Raw genomic sequence first — 10,006 nt, forward strand, 5'->3', positions numbered from 1 at the left:
ACTAACGGGAAGGAAACCTGCCGTCCTTACCCAGTCTGGGCCTACATGTGACTCCAGTCCCACACCCACGTGGTTGACTCTTTTCTTCCCTGTGAAGAGGTCTAGCAAGAAGGCGGCCCACCACCTCCACCTTCTCAAGGCAACTAGGGGTTAGGCAATAAATGTCCACCATGCCAGCGACACCCACATCCCGAGAATTGATTTCCCTCAGAAATATTTCAGTGGGACAGTTGCACATTACAGACAGTGTTCCAGGCAGTGTGTGTGAGAAGCCGGTCAGCTCCAGTACAGTGTCGATGTCACGTTAAGCCGATGTGTGCCTAACAATCTGTCACAATAAGGTGTTAAACAATATTTGATTCTGTAATTGGAGCTGTCCCCTCGTTCCCACCTCCAGTCACTTTCCCAGGAAGTGCGACTTTGTGCTGACATTAATATCCTGGGATTTGTGAGACACACTTGCTGCCCAGATGGCCCTCAGGAACTCGGGCTGCCCCTGCCCACAATACAGAGGCAGATCGCGTCACTAATCCCCCATGTAGCCAGGCACACGTCTATTGTCCCGTCAGTGAGCGGTGGGATTGGCCAGCGAGTGTGGGAACTTGAGAGACAGCAGAGCCTCACACTCTGTCATGCAAATTCCACCCTTTAAATACAACAGCTGCTGAGGTTGGGCCCAGAGAGCTGGATCAGAGGGTCCCTCTCACTCACACACATCCACAGTGTGCCTCACCCCACCGTCTGATAGCCATGTCTCCGAGCAGCACTGCTGATGAGCGACCGAGGGAGCGTACCGAGAACTGGTTCATCCCCAGAGACCGGTGCAGAGTAAGTGAGACCCGGGACAGAGGGGTTTCTGGAGCTAGGATTTCAGAACCTTCCCTTTAGAACGAGATGGCGAGAGGGCAGAGTTTGGGGGGGTTTGTACAGATTCATTACTGAGCTGTTTCTCTCTCCCTGTGTCCTGTAGCTAATGAAACCGATGGTGGAGAAGAGGCGCAGAGATCGGATAAACAGGAGCATCCTGCAGCTGAAGGGACTGCTGGAGAGAGAGTTCCACAAAGACCAGGGGAACGGCAAACTGGAGAAAGCTGAGATCTTGGAAACATCCGTGAGTTTCCTGAAGCCTCATCGCTTGCTCGGTGAGTGTGGGTGATACCAGGTCAATGTGCCAAGTCCCGTTTACCATCACCCCTGTGCTTGCTGACCTACATTGGCTCCCTGTCCGGCAAATCTCAATTTTAAAATTCTCATCTTTGTGTTCAAATCTCCCAACGGCCTTGTCCCTCCCTATATCTGTAATCTCCTCCAGCCCTACAACCCTCTGAGATCTCTGCACTCCTCCAATTCTGGCCTCTTGAGCATCCCCGATTTAATCGCTCTACCATTGGTGGCCGTGCTTTCAGCTGCCTAGGCCCTAAGCTCTCCGCCTCTGTACCGCTCTCTCCTCCTTCAACTCGCTCCTTAAAATCTACCTCTTTGACCGAACTTCTTGTCACATGTTCTAATACCTCCTTAGGTGGCTCGGTTTCAATGTTGTCTAATTTACTTATGTGAAGCACTTTGGGACATTTTACTACGCTATATAAATGCATGTTATTGTTCTTGTTGTTATAAAAGTTTCACTCTAAATCCTGTCTTCTCTGCTCCTTCCAGTGTCCGGCCCCCAGGTGAGGCGCCCCCTGCAGGATTATAATGACGGTTACGCTCGCTGTCTGCTGGAGACCCTCTGCTTCCTGTCAGCGCACCGCACCGCACCAAGATGGCGGCTCCACCCGAACTGCTGCAGCGCCTGCGCGGAGCGAGGGGCGGGGGCGGGGGCGAGGGCGAGGGGCCGCGTGACCCCACCGCAGACTCCGCCCTGTCAGCCCCCGGCCAAGCATGTAGCGCCGCCCGGCACTAGGACCCTGTGGAGACCCTGGCAGAGCGGAGTCAAACAGTGGAGTCCCTGAGTTACTGAGGACATTTCGGAAACTATCAATCGCAAAGTATTTGTGCTGTTTTTTGTCATATTGACAACTGGCTGTGATTGTAAATCAATGATTAATGTTTATTTGATTTGTTGCTGCGGTTCAGATATGGACTCGTTCAGTTCAGTCGCTGCAATGTGACGGTAAGGGTCAGTGTAACTCCACAGGCGGGGGGTCCGTGGGGCGCCCAGCCTGGCGGATCACACACAGCAGGATGGCCCCGGCTCTCACCCATGGCCTTTGGTGTGTTAGCGGGTCACGGTCGGGGCAGCCCATTGGGTAGACAGTTGGCCTCAGTTCCCATGAGTGAGGGAGGTGAAAGTCAGGCAGGGTTCCCGCTCCGGATTAATATCCGGGGACTCCTGCTGGGAGGTGCGTGTGTGTGTGTGGACATCTGGAGAGGGCCCGGTCGGGCTTGGCTGTGATCCTCCCATGGTTGAATAACCTCATTGTCCAGACTCACACATGAAGAAAGGGCAATTGGCGGAGGGTGCCTGGAATCTGGACCTGACCCCAGTGATCTGCTCTGTTACAATATTGAATTTCCGTGAAATTGTAGCATTTAAGCTCGTTGCTTCCTTTGAAGGAGTGTTGGGGATTATTCCCAAAGAGTAACACTGTAACAGTGCAGGTAAAGCAAATGTACTGGCTGTATAAACTGTGCCATAGAATTGTTTCAATATTTGAAAACTCTAATTGCAAAGTAAAGGTTTGTGTGAACGAGTATTTTAATATGTAAGATTATTTGCAAGGCTATGGGGAAAGAGCAGGGGAGTGGGGCTAATTGGATAGTTCTTTCAAAGAGCTGGCACAGGCACGATGGGCCGAATGGCCTCCTTCTGTTCTGTATCATTCTATGATTGTTTGATTCTATGAGTCAATGTTTCTATTTCCTTAAAATAAATTAAAATAAAACAGATTTATTGGAACGTTATTATTTTGTAAGCTTTGTACTGTGGGATTATGAGCCTCTTGATAATGAGTTTTGTTTTATTTTGGATGAGTTCTGATTTGGTGCTTTGACCCCACAACCCTCCCTCCATTGACCCTGAGCCGCACGTGCCCAGTAGCTGCCCCGCGGACAGGCAGTGATTGCTGCGTCTCCTGTTCACCATCACCCCCCAAACGGGCACAGAACAGGCCCTCCGCCTGGTACTGAGCTGGTGATCTGGGTGTGGTGGTGATTCTGACCAGTGGTGCCCATTGAAGCAGTGGCTCAGAGTTGTCTCAGGCTGCACCCACACACTGCCACCTGGGGTGAGATGTGCCCATATATTAAATGTGCCCGTCTGTTAGATTTGAGGGGCAGGGTTTACACTGGAGGGAAGGCTCAGTGTCTGATGATGTTCTACCCCAGAGCTCTTTGTTCAAGACGTGAATTAATTCTGGAGTCAAAGCCCACTGCGGAGCTGGGGTGGTCCTGGGAGTCCCTGTCCCGAAGTCCCCATGCCATTAGGAGGGGGTGAAGAGCAGCAGTCAGTCTGTCCCACAAGGAAATGTGCAACAATCGACGAGGGGTCAATCCCCCCTCTCCCCCACCCAGTGCCTCTCGGGCAACTCCCATTGGTCCATTGCAAAGCACCATCAGCAATGTAATGGGACCAAGACCTCTCCAACCAACATGTCGGGGGGAGAGGAGGAGAGAGGGAGCGGGTAAACAGAGAGTAGAATCATTTGTTAGAATACAGTCACCATCTGGCCTTAGTGACAAAATGTTAATGCTACAACACTATTGTATATGTTAAAAATCATATACATAATGAGCATAAGAACATAAGAAATAGGAGCAGGAGTAGACCACTTGGCCCCTCCAGCCTGCTCCGCCATTCAATAAGTTCATGGCTGATCTTCTACCTCAACTCCACCTTCCTGCCCGATCTCTATATCCCTTGATTCCCTTATATCCAAAAATCTATTGATCTCGGTCTTGAATATACTCAACGACTGAGCCTCCACAGCCCTCTGGGGTAGAGAATTCCAAAGATTCACCACCCTCTGAGTGAAGAAAGTTCTCATCTCTGTCCTAAATGGTCAACCCCTTATTCTGAGACTGTGACCCCTGGTTCTAGACTCCCCAGCCAAGGGAAACATCCTCCCTGCATCTATCCTGTCAAGCCCTGTAAGAATTTTATATGTTTCAATGAGATCACCTCTCATTCTTCTAAACTCTAGAGAATATAGGCCTAGTCTACTCAATCTCTCCTCATAGGACAATCCCCCCATCCCAGGAATCAGTCTGGTGAACGTTCATTGCACTCCCTCTATGGTAAGTATATCCTTCCTTAGGTAAGGAGACCAAAATTATACACAGTACTCCAGGTGTGGTCTCACCAGGGCCCTATATAATTGCAGTAAGACGTCTTTACTCTTATACTCAAATCCTCTTGTAATAAAGGCCAACATACCATTTGCTTTCCTAATTGCTTGCTGTACCTGCATGTTAACTTTCAGTGATTTGTGTACAAGGACACCCAGGTCCCTCTGAACACCAACATTTCCCAATCTCTCACCATTTAAAAAATACTCTGCTTTTCTATTTTTCCTACTAAAGTGGATAACTTCACATTTCTCCACATTATATTCCATTTGCCATGTTCTTGCCCACTCACTTAGCTTGTCTATATTCCCTTGACGCCTCTTTGTGTCCTCCTCACAACTTACATTCCCACCCAGCTTTGTATCATCAGCCAACTTGGATATATTACATTTGATCCCCAAATCCAAATCATTGATATAGATTGTGAACAGCTGAGGCCCAAGCACTGATCCTTGCAGTACCCCACTAGTTACAGTCTGCCAACCCGTTTATTCCTACTCTCTGTTTTCTGTCCGTTAACCAATCCTCAATCCATGCTAATATGTCACCCCCAATCCCATGAGCCCTAATTTTGTTTAATAACCTCTTGTGAGGCACCTTATTGAATGGCTTCTGAAAATCCAAATACACCACATCCACTGGTTCCCCTTATCTATTCTGCTAGTTACAACCTCAAAAAAATTGAACAGATTCGTCAAACACGATTTCCCTTTCATAAATCCATGTTGACTCTGCCCAATCTTATTATTATTTTCTAAATGCCCTGTTACCACATCCTTAATAATAGATTCTAACATTTTCTCTACTACTGATGTCAGGCTAACTGGTCTGTAGTTCCCCATTTTCTCTCTCCCTCCTTTCTTAAATAGTAGGGATTAAACTGCTACCTTCCAATCCATGGGAACCATTCTAGAATCTATGGAATTTTGGAAAATGACAACCAATGCATCCACTATCTCTATAGCCACCTCTTTCAAAACCCTAGGATGTAGACCATCAGGTCTAGGGGATTTATCGGCTTTCAGCCCCATTAATCTCTCCAGTACTATTTTTTTACTCATACTAATTTCTTTCAGCTCCTCATTTTCGCTAGACCCTTGGTTCTCCGCTATTTCTGGGAAGTTTTTTTGCATCCAGGGACCCGGGTTCGAATCCGGCCTCGGGTGACTGTCTGTGTGGAGTTTGCACATTCTCCCCATGTTTGCGTGGGTTTCCTCCGGGTGCTCCGGTTTCCTCCCACAGTCCAAAGATGTGCAGGTTAGGTTGATTGGCTATGATAAAATTGACCCTTAGTGTTAGGGGGATTAAATACGTGGGGTTACGGGGATAGGGTGGGATATGTGTTGGTGTAGGGGTTACGGGGATCGGGGGTGGGATATGTGTCGGTGCAGGCTCGATGGGCCGAAATGGCCTCTATCTGCACTGTGAGGTTTCTGTGATTCTGTGTGATTCTGTGATCTTCTTCCATGGAGACAGACACAAAGTATTTGTTTAATGTCTCTGCCACTTCCTTATTCCCCATTATAATTTCTCCTGTCTCAGCCTGTAAGGGACCCGCATTTACTTTCGCTAATCTTTTCCTTTTTACATACCTATACATAGATACATAGAAGATAGGAGCAGGAGTAGGCCATTCGGCCCTTCGTGCCTGCTCCGCCATTCGATGAGATCATGGCTGATCCTTTAATTCAGTATCCCGTCCCCGCCTTCTCTCCGTAACCCTTAACCCCTTTTGCCCGTAGAAATATATCTAATTCCCTCTTAAATATATTTAATGAGCTGGCGTACACTGCCCTCTGTGGCAATGAGTTCCACAGGTTCACCACTCTCTGAGTGAAGAAATTCCCCCTCATCTCTGTCCTAAATGGTTTAGCCCTTATCCTTAAATTATGTCCTCTAGTTCTGTTCTCACCCGCCAAGGGAAACATTCCTTCTGCATCCAGTCTGTCTAGACCTGTCAGAATTTTATACACTTCTATGAGGTCCCCTCTCAATCTTCTAAACTCCAGTGTGTACATCCCTAAACTACATAGTCTCTCCTCATAGGTCATTCCCGCCATTCCTGGTATCAGCCTGGTGAATCGCCGCTGCACCCCCTCCATGGCAAGAACATCCTTCCTCAGATGAGGCGACCAAAACTGTACACAGTACTCGAGGTGTGGTCTCACCAGTGCCCTGTACAGCTGCAGCAAGGTATCCCTGTTCCTGTATTCTAACCCTTTTGCTATGAAGGCCAGCATACCGTTTGCCTTCTTGACCGCCTGTTGCACCTGCATGCTCGCCTTCAGTGACTGGTGTACAAGAACACCCAGGTCTCTCTGTACTTCCCCCTCTCCCAATCTATTGCCATTTAAATAATAATTTGCCCTCCCGTTCCTGCACCCAAGGTGGATAACTTCGCACTTGTCCACATTATAGTGCATCTGCCATTTATCCGCCCAATCGCCCAGTCTGTCCAAATCGCTCTGGAGCTTCCTGGTCTCTTCCTCTGAGCCCACCCCCCCCCTCCTAGTTTAGTGTCGTCTGCAAATTTGGAAATGCTGCATCCGACTCCCTGATCCAGGTCATTAATGTAAATTGTGACAGCTGGGGGCCCAGGACAGATCCCTGTGGTACCCCACTTGTTACTGCCTGCCATTCAGAAAATGAGCCGTTTATTCCAACTCTCTGTTTTCTATCTGACAGCCAGTTCCTATCCACGCCAAAACTTTCCCCTTTATCCCATGAGCCTCAATTTTTCCATGCTAATCTTTTATGTGGGACCTTATCGAAGGCCTTTTGGAAGTCCAGGTACACCACATCTACTGGCTCTCCCCCATCTATTCTAGTAGCTTTTACAGTCTGTTTTTATGTCTTTCGCTAGTTTACTCTCATTCTATTTTCCCTTTATCAATTTCTTGTCCTCCTTTGCTGAATTCTAAAATCCTCCTAATCCTCAGGCTTACTACTCTTCTTGGCAACATTATAAGCCTCTTCCTTTGATCTAATACTATCTTTAACTTCTCTTGTTAGCCACAGTTGGACCACTTTTCCTGTGGGGTTTTTGTTCCTTTAAAGGAATGTATATTTGTTGTAAATTATGTATTAATTCTTTAAATGCTAGCCATTGCTTCTCTATCCTGTCACTATCCCCCCTCACCCCCTGCAGTTCTCAAAGTCGAACTCTCCCTGTCTCTCAAACCTGCAGTGTGAGGGTGACCGGACCCCAGGCAGCAACAGGGGGCTGGGGAGAAGTGGTTAAATTAACTGCGAGTGTTTGAGTTTTGATCTGACGCTGGTTTGTCAGTCATTTTTGGCAAACCTGGCTCCCCGTAATCACATGGGGCTTTGAATAGTTTATGAAAGTGAAACTGAGTGAGCTGGAGAGGAGAGGCCAGTTATCCAGGTCGACATGTTGAAGTGTGAGAGACTCCCTGAGCACCCCTGTCGGGGGGGTTCAGCTTCGAGAACTGCAGGAGGTGAGAAGGAGAGGCGGGAGGATGGGAGGTGGGTGGAGGTGAAGCAATTCCTGAATAATGCCCAGAGCAGAAAGTAAAGGTCGGGGCTGGGCAGGAGCTCCAGGGCCTTCCGCTGTTTGAGGCCAGGCTCCCTGTGCCCGAGACCAGCCCTGAAACTGACTGAAGGCTGCCAGCTTAAAGGGTGCAGCGAGCTCCAGGCTCTCTGAGGGGCTTTCAGCTGGGGGGCCGGGCTGTGTGACCGGGGCTGGTGCACATTTTAAGTAACTTAATGGTAATTCGAAACTGAAAATAAGACACTTCCTGCATGACCAGCAGATTCAGTGTGGGACTGCGATCAACCGGGGGAATATTCCCTCTCAAAGCTAACAGACTCTCAAATATAGAAATAGATTGATTCTGAGTTTCCTCGAGCTATTGATTAGCAGGGGGAGCAGGAAGGATCCCAGTCCCTGCTGAGTTCTCCCCGCCACCCCCCACCCGATTGCCCCTCATCCATCCCCACCTCGACTCCCCCCACCGCCCCCTCCCGACTCTCCCCCCACCCCCCCTCCCGACTCTCCCCCCACCCCCCCTCCCGACTCTCCCCCCACCCCCCCTCCCGACTCTTCCCCCACCCCCCCCTCCCGACTCTCCCCCCACCCCCCCCCCTCCCGAGTCTCCCCCCCCACCGCCCCCTCCCGACTCTCCCCCACCCCCCTCCCGACTCTCCCCCCCCCCACCCCCCCCTCCCGACTCTCTCCCCCCCAACCCCCCTCCCGACTCTCCCCCACCCCACTCCCGGACTCTCCCCCACCCCCCTCCGACTCCCCCCCCCCCACCCCCCTCCCGACTCTCCCCCCCCCACCCCCCTCCCGACTCTCCCCCCCCACCCCCTCCCGACTCTCCCCCCCCACCCCCCTCCCGACTCTCCCCCCCCCACCCCCCTCCCGACTCTCCCCCCCCCACCCCCCTCCCGACTCTCCCCCCCCACCCCCCTCCCGACTCTCCCCCCCACCCCCCTCCCGACTCTCCCCCCCCACCCCCCTCCCGACTCTCCCCCCCACCCCCTCCCGACTCTCCCCCCGTCCCCCCTCCCGACTCTCCCCCGTCCCCCCTCCCGACTCTCCCCCGTCCCCCCCCCCCTCCCCGACTCCCTTCCCCCCCGTCCCCCCCTCCCGACTCTCCCCCCCGTCCCCCCTCCCGACTCTCCCCCCGTCCCCCCTCCCGACTCTCCCCCCGTCCCCCCTCCCGACTCTCCCCCCGTCCCCCCTCCCGACTCTCCCCCCGTCCCCCCTCCCGACTCGTCCCCCCGTCCCCCCTCCCCGACTCTCCCCCGTCCCCCCTCCCGACTCTCCCCCGTCCCCCCTCCCGACTCTCCCCCCCCGTCCCCCCCTCCCGACTCTCCCCACCGTCCCCCCTCCCGACTCTCCCCCCCGTCCCCCCTCCCGACTCTCCCCCCGCCCCCCTCCCGACTCTCCCCCCCGTCCCCCCTCCCGACTCTCCCCCGTCCCCCCTCCCGACTCTCCCCCCGTCCCCCCTCCCGACTCTCCCCCCGTCCCCCCTCCCGACTCTCCCCCCGTCCCCCCTCCCGACTCTCCCCCCGTCCCCCCTCCCGCTCTCCCCCCGTCCCCCCTCCCGACTCTCCGCCCCGTCCCCCCTCCCGACTCTCCCCCGTCCCCCCTCCCGACTCTCCCCCCCGTCCCCCCTCCCGACTCTCCCCCCGTCCCCCCTCCCGACTCTCCCCCCGTCCCCCCTCCCGACTCTCCCCCCGTCCCCCCCTCCCGACTCTCCCCCCCGTCCCCCCTCCCGACTCTCCCCCCGTCCCCCCTCCCGACTCTCCCCCCGTCCCCCCTCCCGACTCTCCCCCCGTCCCCCCCTCCCGACTCTCCCCCCGTCCCCCCTCCCGACTCTCCCCCCGTCCCCCCTCCCGACTCTCCCCCCGTCCCCCCTCCCGACTCTCCCCCCGTCCCCCTCCCACTCTCCCCCCGTCCCCCCTCCCGACTCTCCCCCCGTCCCCCCTCCGACTCTCCCCCCGTCCCCCCTCCCGACTCTCCCCCGTCCCCCCTCCCGACTCTCCCCCCGTCCCCCCTCCCGACTCTCCCCCCGTCCCCCCTCCGACTCTCCCCCCGTCCCCCCCCCGACTCTCCCCCCCGTCCCCCCTCCCGACTCTCCCCCCGATCCCCCCTCCCGACTCTCCCCCCGTCCCCCCCCGACTCTCCCCCCGTCCCCCATCCCGACTCTCCCCCCGTCCCCCCTCCCGACTTCCCCCCCCGTCCCCCTCC

The 10,006-nt window shown here is 54.0% G+C and overlaps 2 pseudogenes across 1 annotated transcript in view; both read left to right on the forward strand.

Moving 5' to 3' along the window:
* Positions 1-606: 606 nt before the first annotated feature.
* On the forward strand, positions 607-1,986 carry LOC147100691 (transcription factor HES-5-like; annotated as a pseudogene).
* A 5,567-nt stretch (positions 1,987-7,553) lies between these two features.
* LOC147100692 (proteasome subunit beta type-7-like) overlaps positions 7,554-10,006 on the forward strand; it is a 12,074-nt pseudogene continuing 9,621 nt past the window's right edge. The window contains exon 1 of the transcript XR_015073537.1: positions 7,554-7,745. The product of XR_015073537.1 is annotated as a proteasome subunit beta type-7-like (transcript). The remainder of the gene's footprint in view (positions 7,746-10,006) is intronic.

The sequence above is a fragment of the Somniosus microcephalus genome, chromosome 25, assembly GCF_052327205.1.
Source record: "Somniosus microcephalus isolate GS21.2 chromosome 25, FLI_Smic_1.0, whole genome shotgun sequence".
Lineage (NCBI taxonomy): Eukaryota > Metazoa > Chordata > Chondrichthyes > Squaliformes > Somniosidae > Somniosus > Somniosus microcephalus.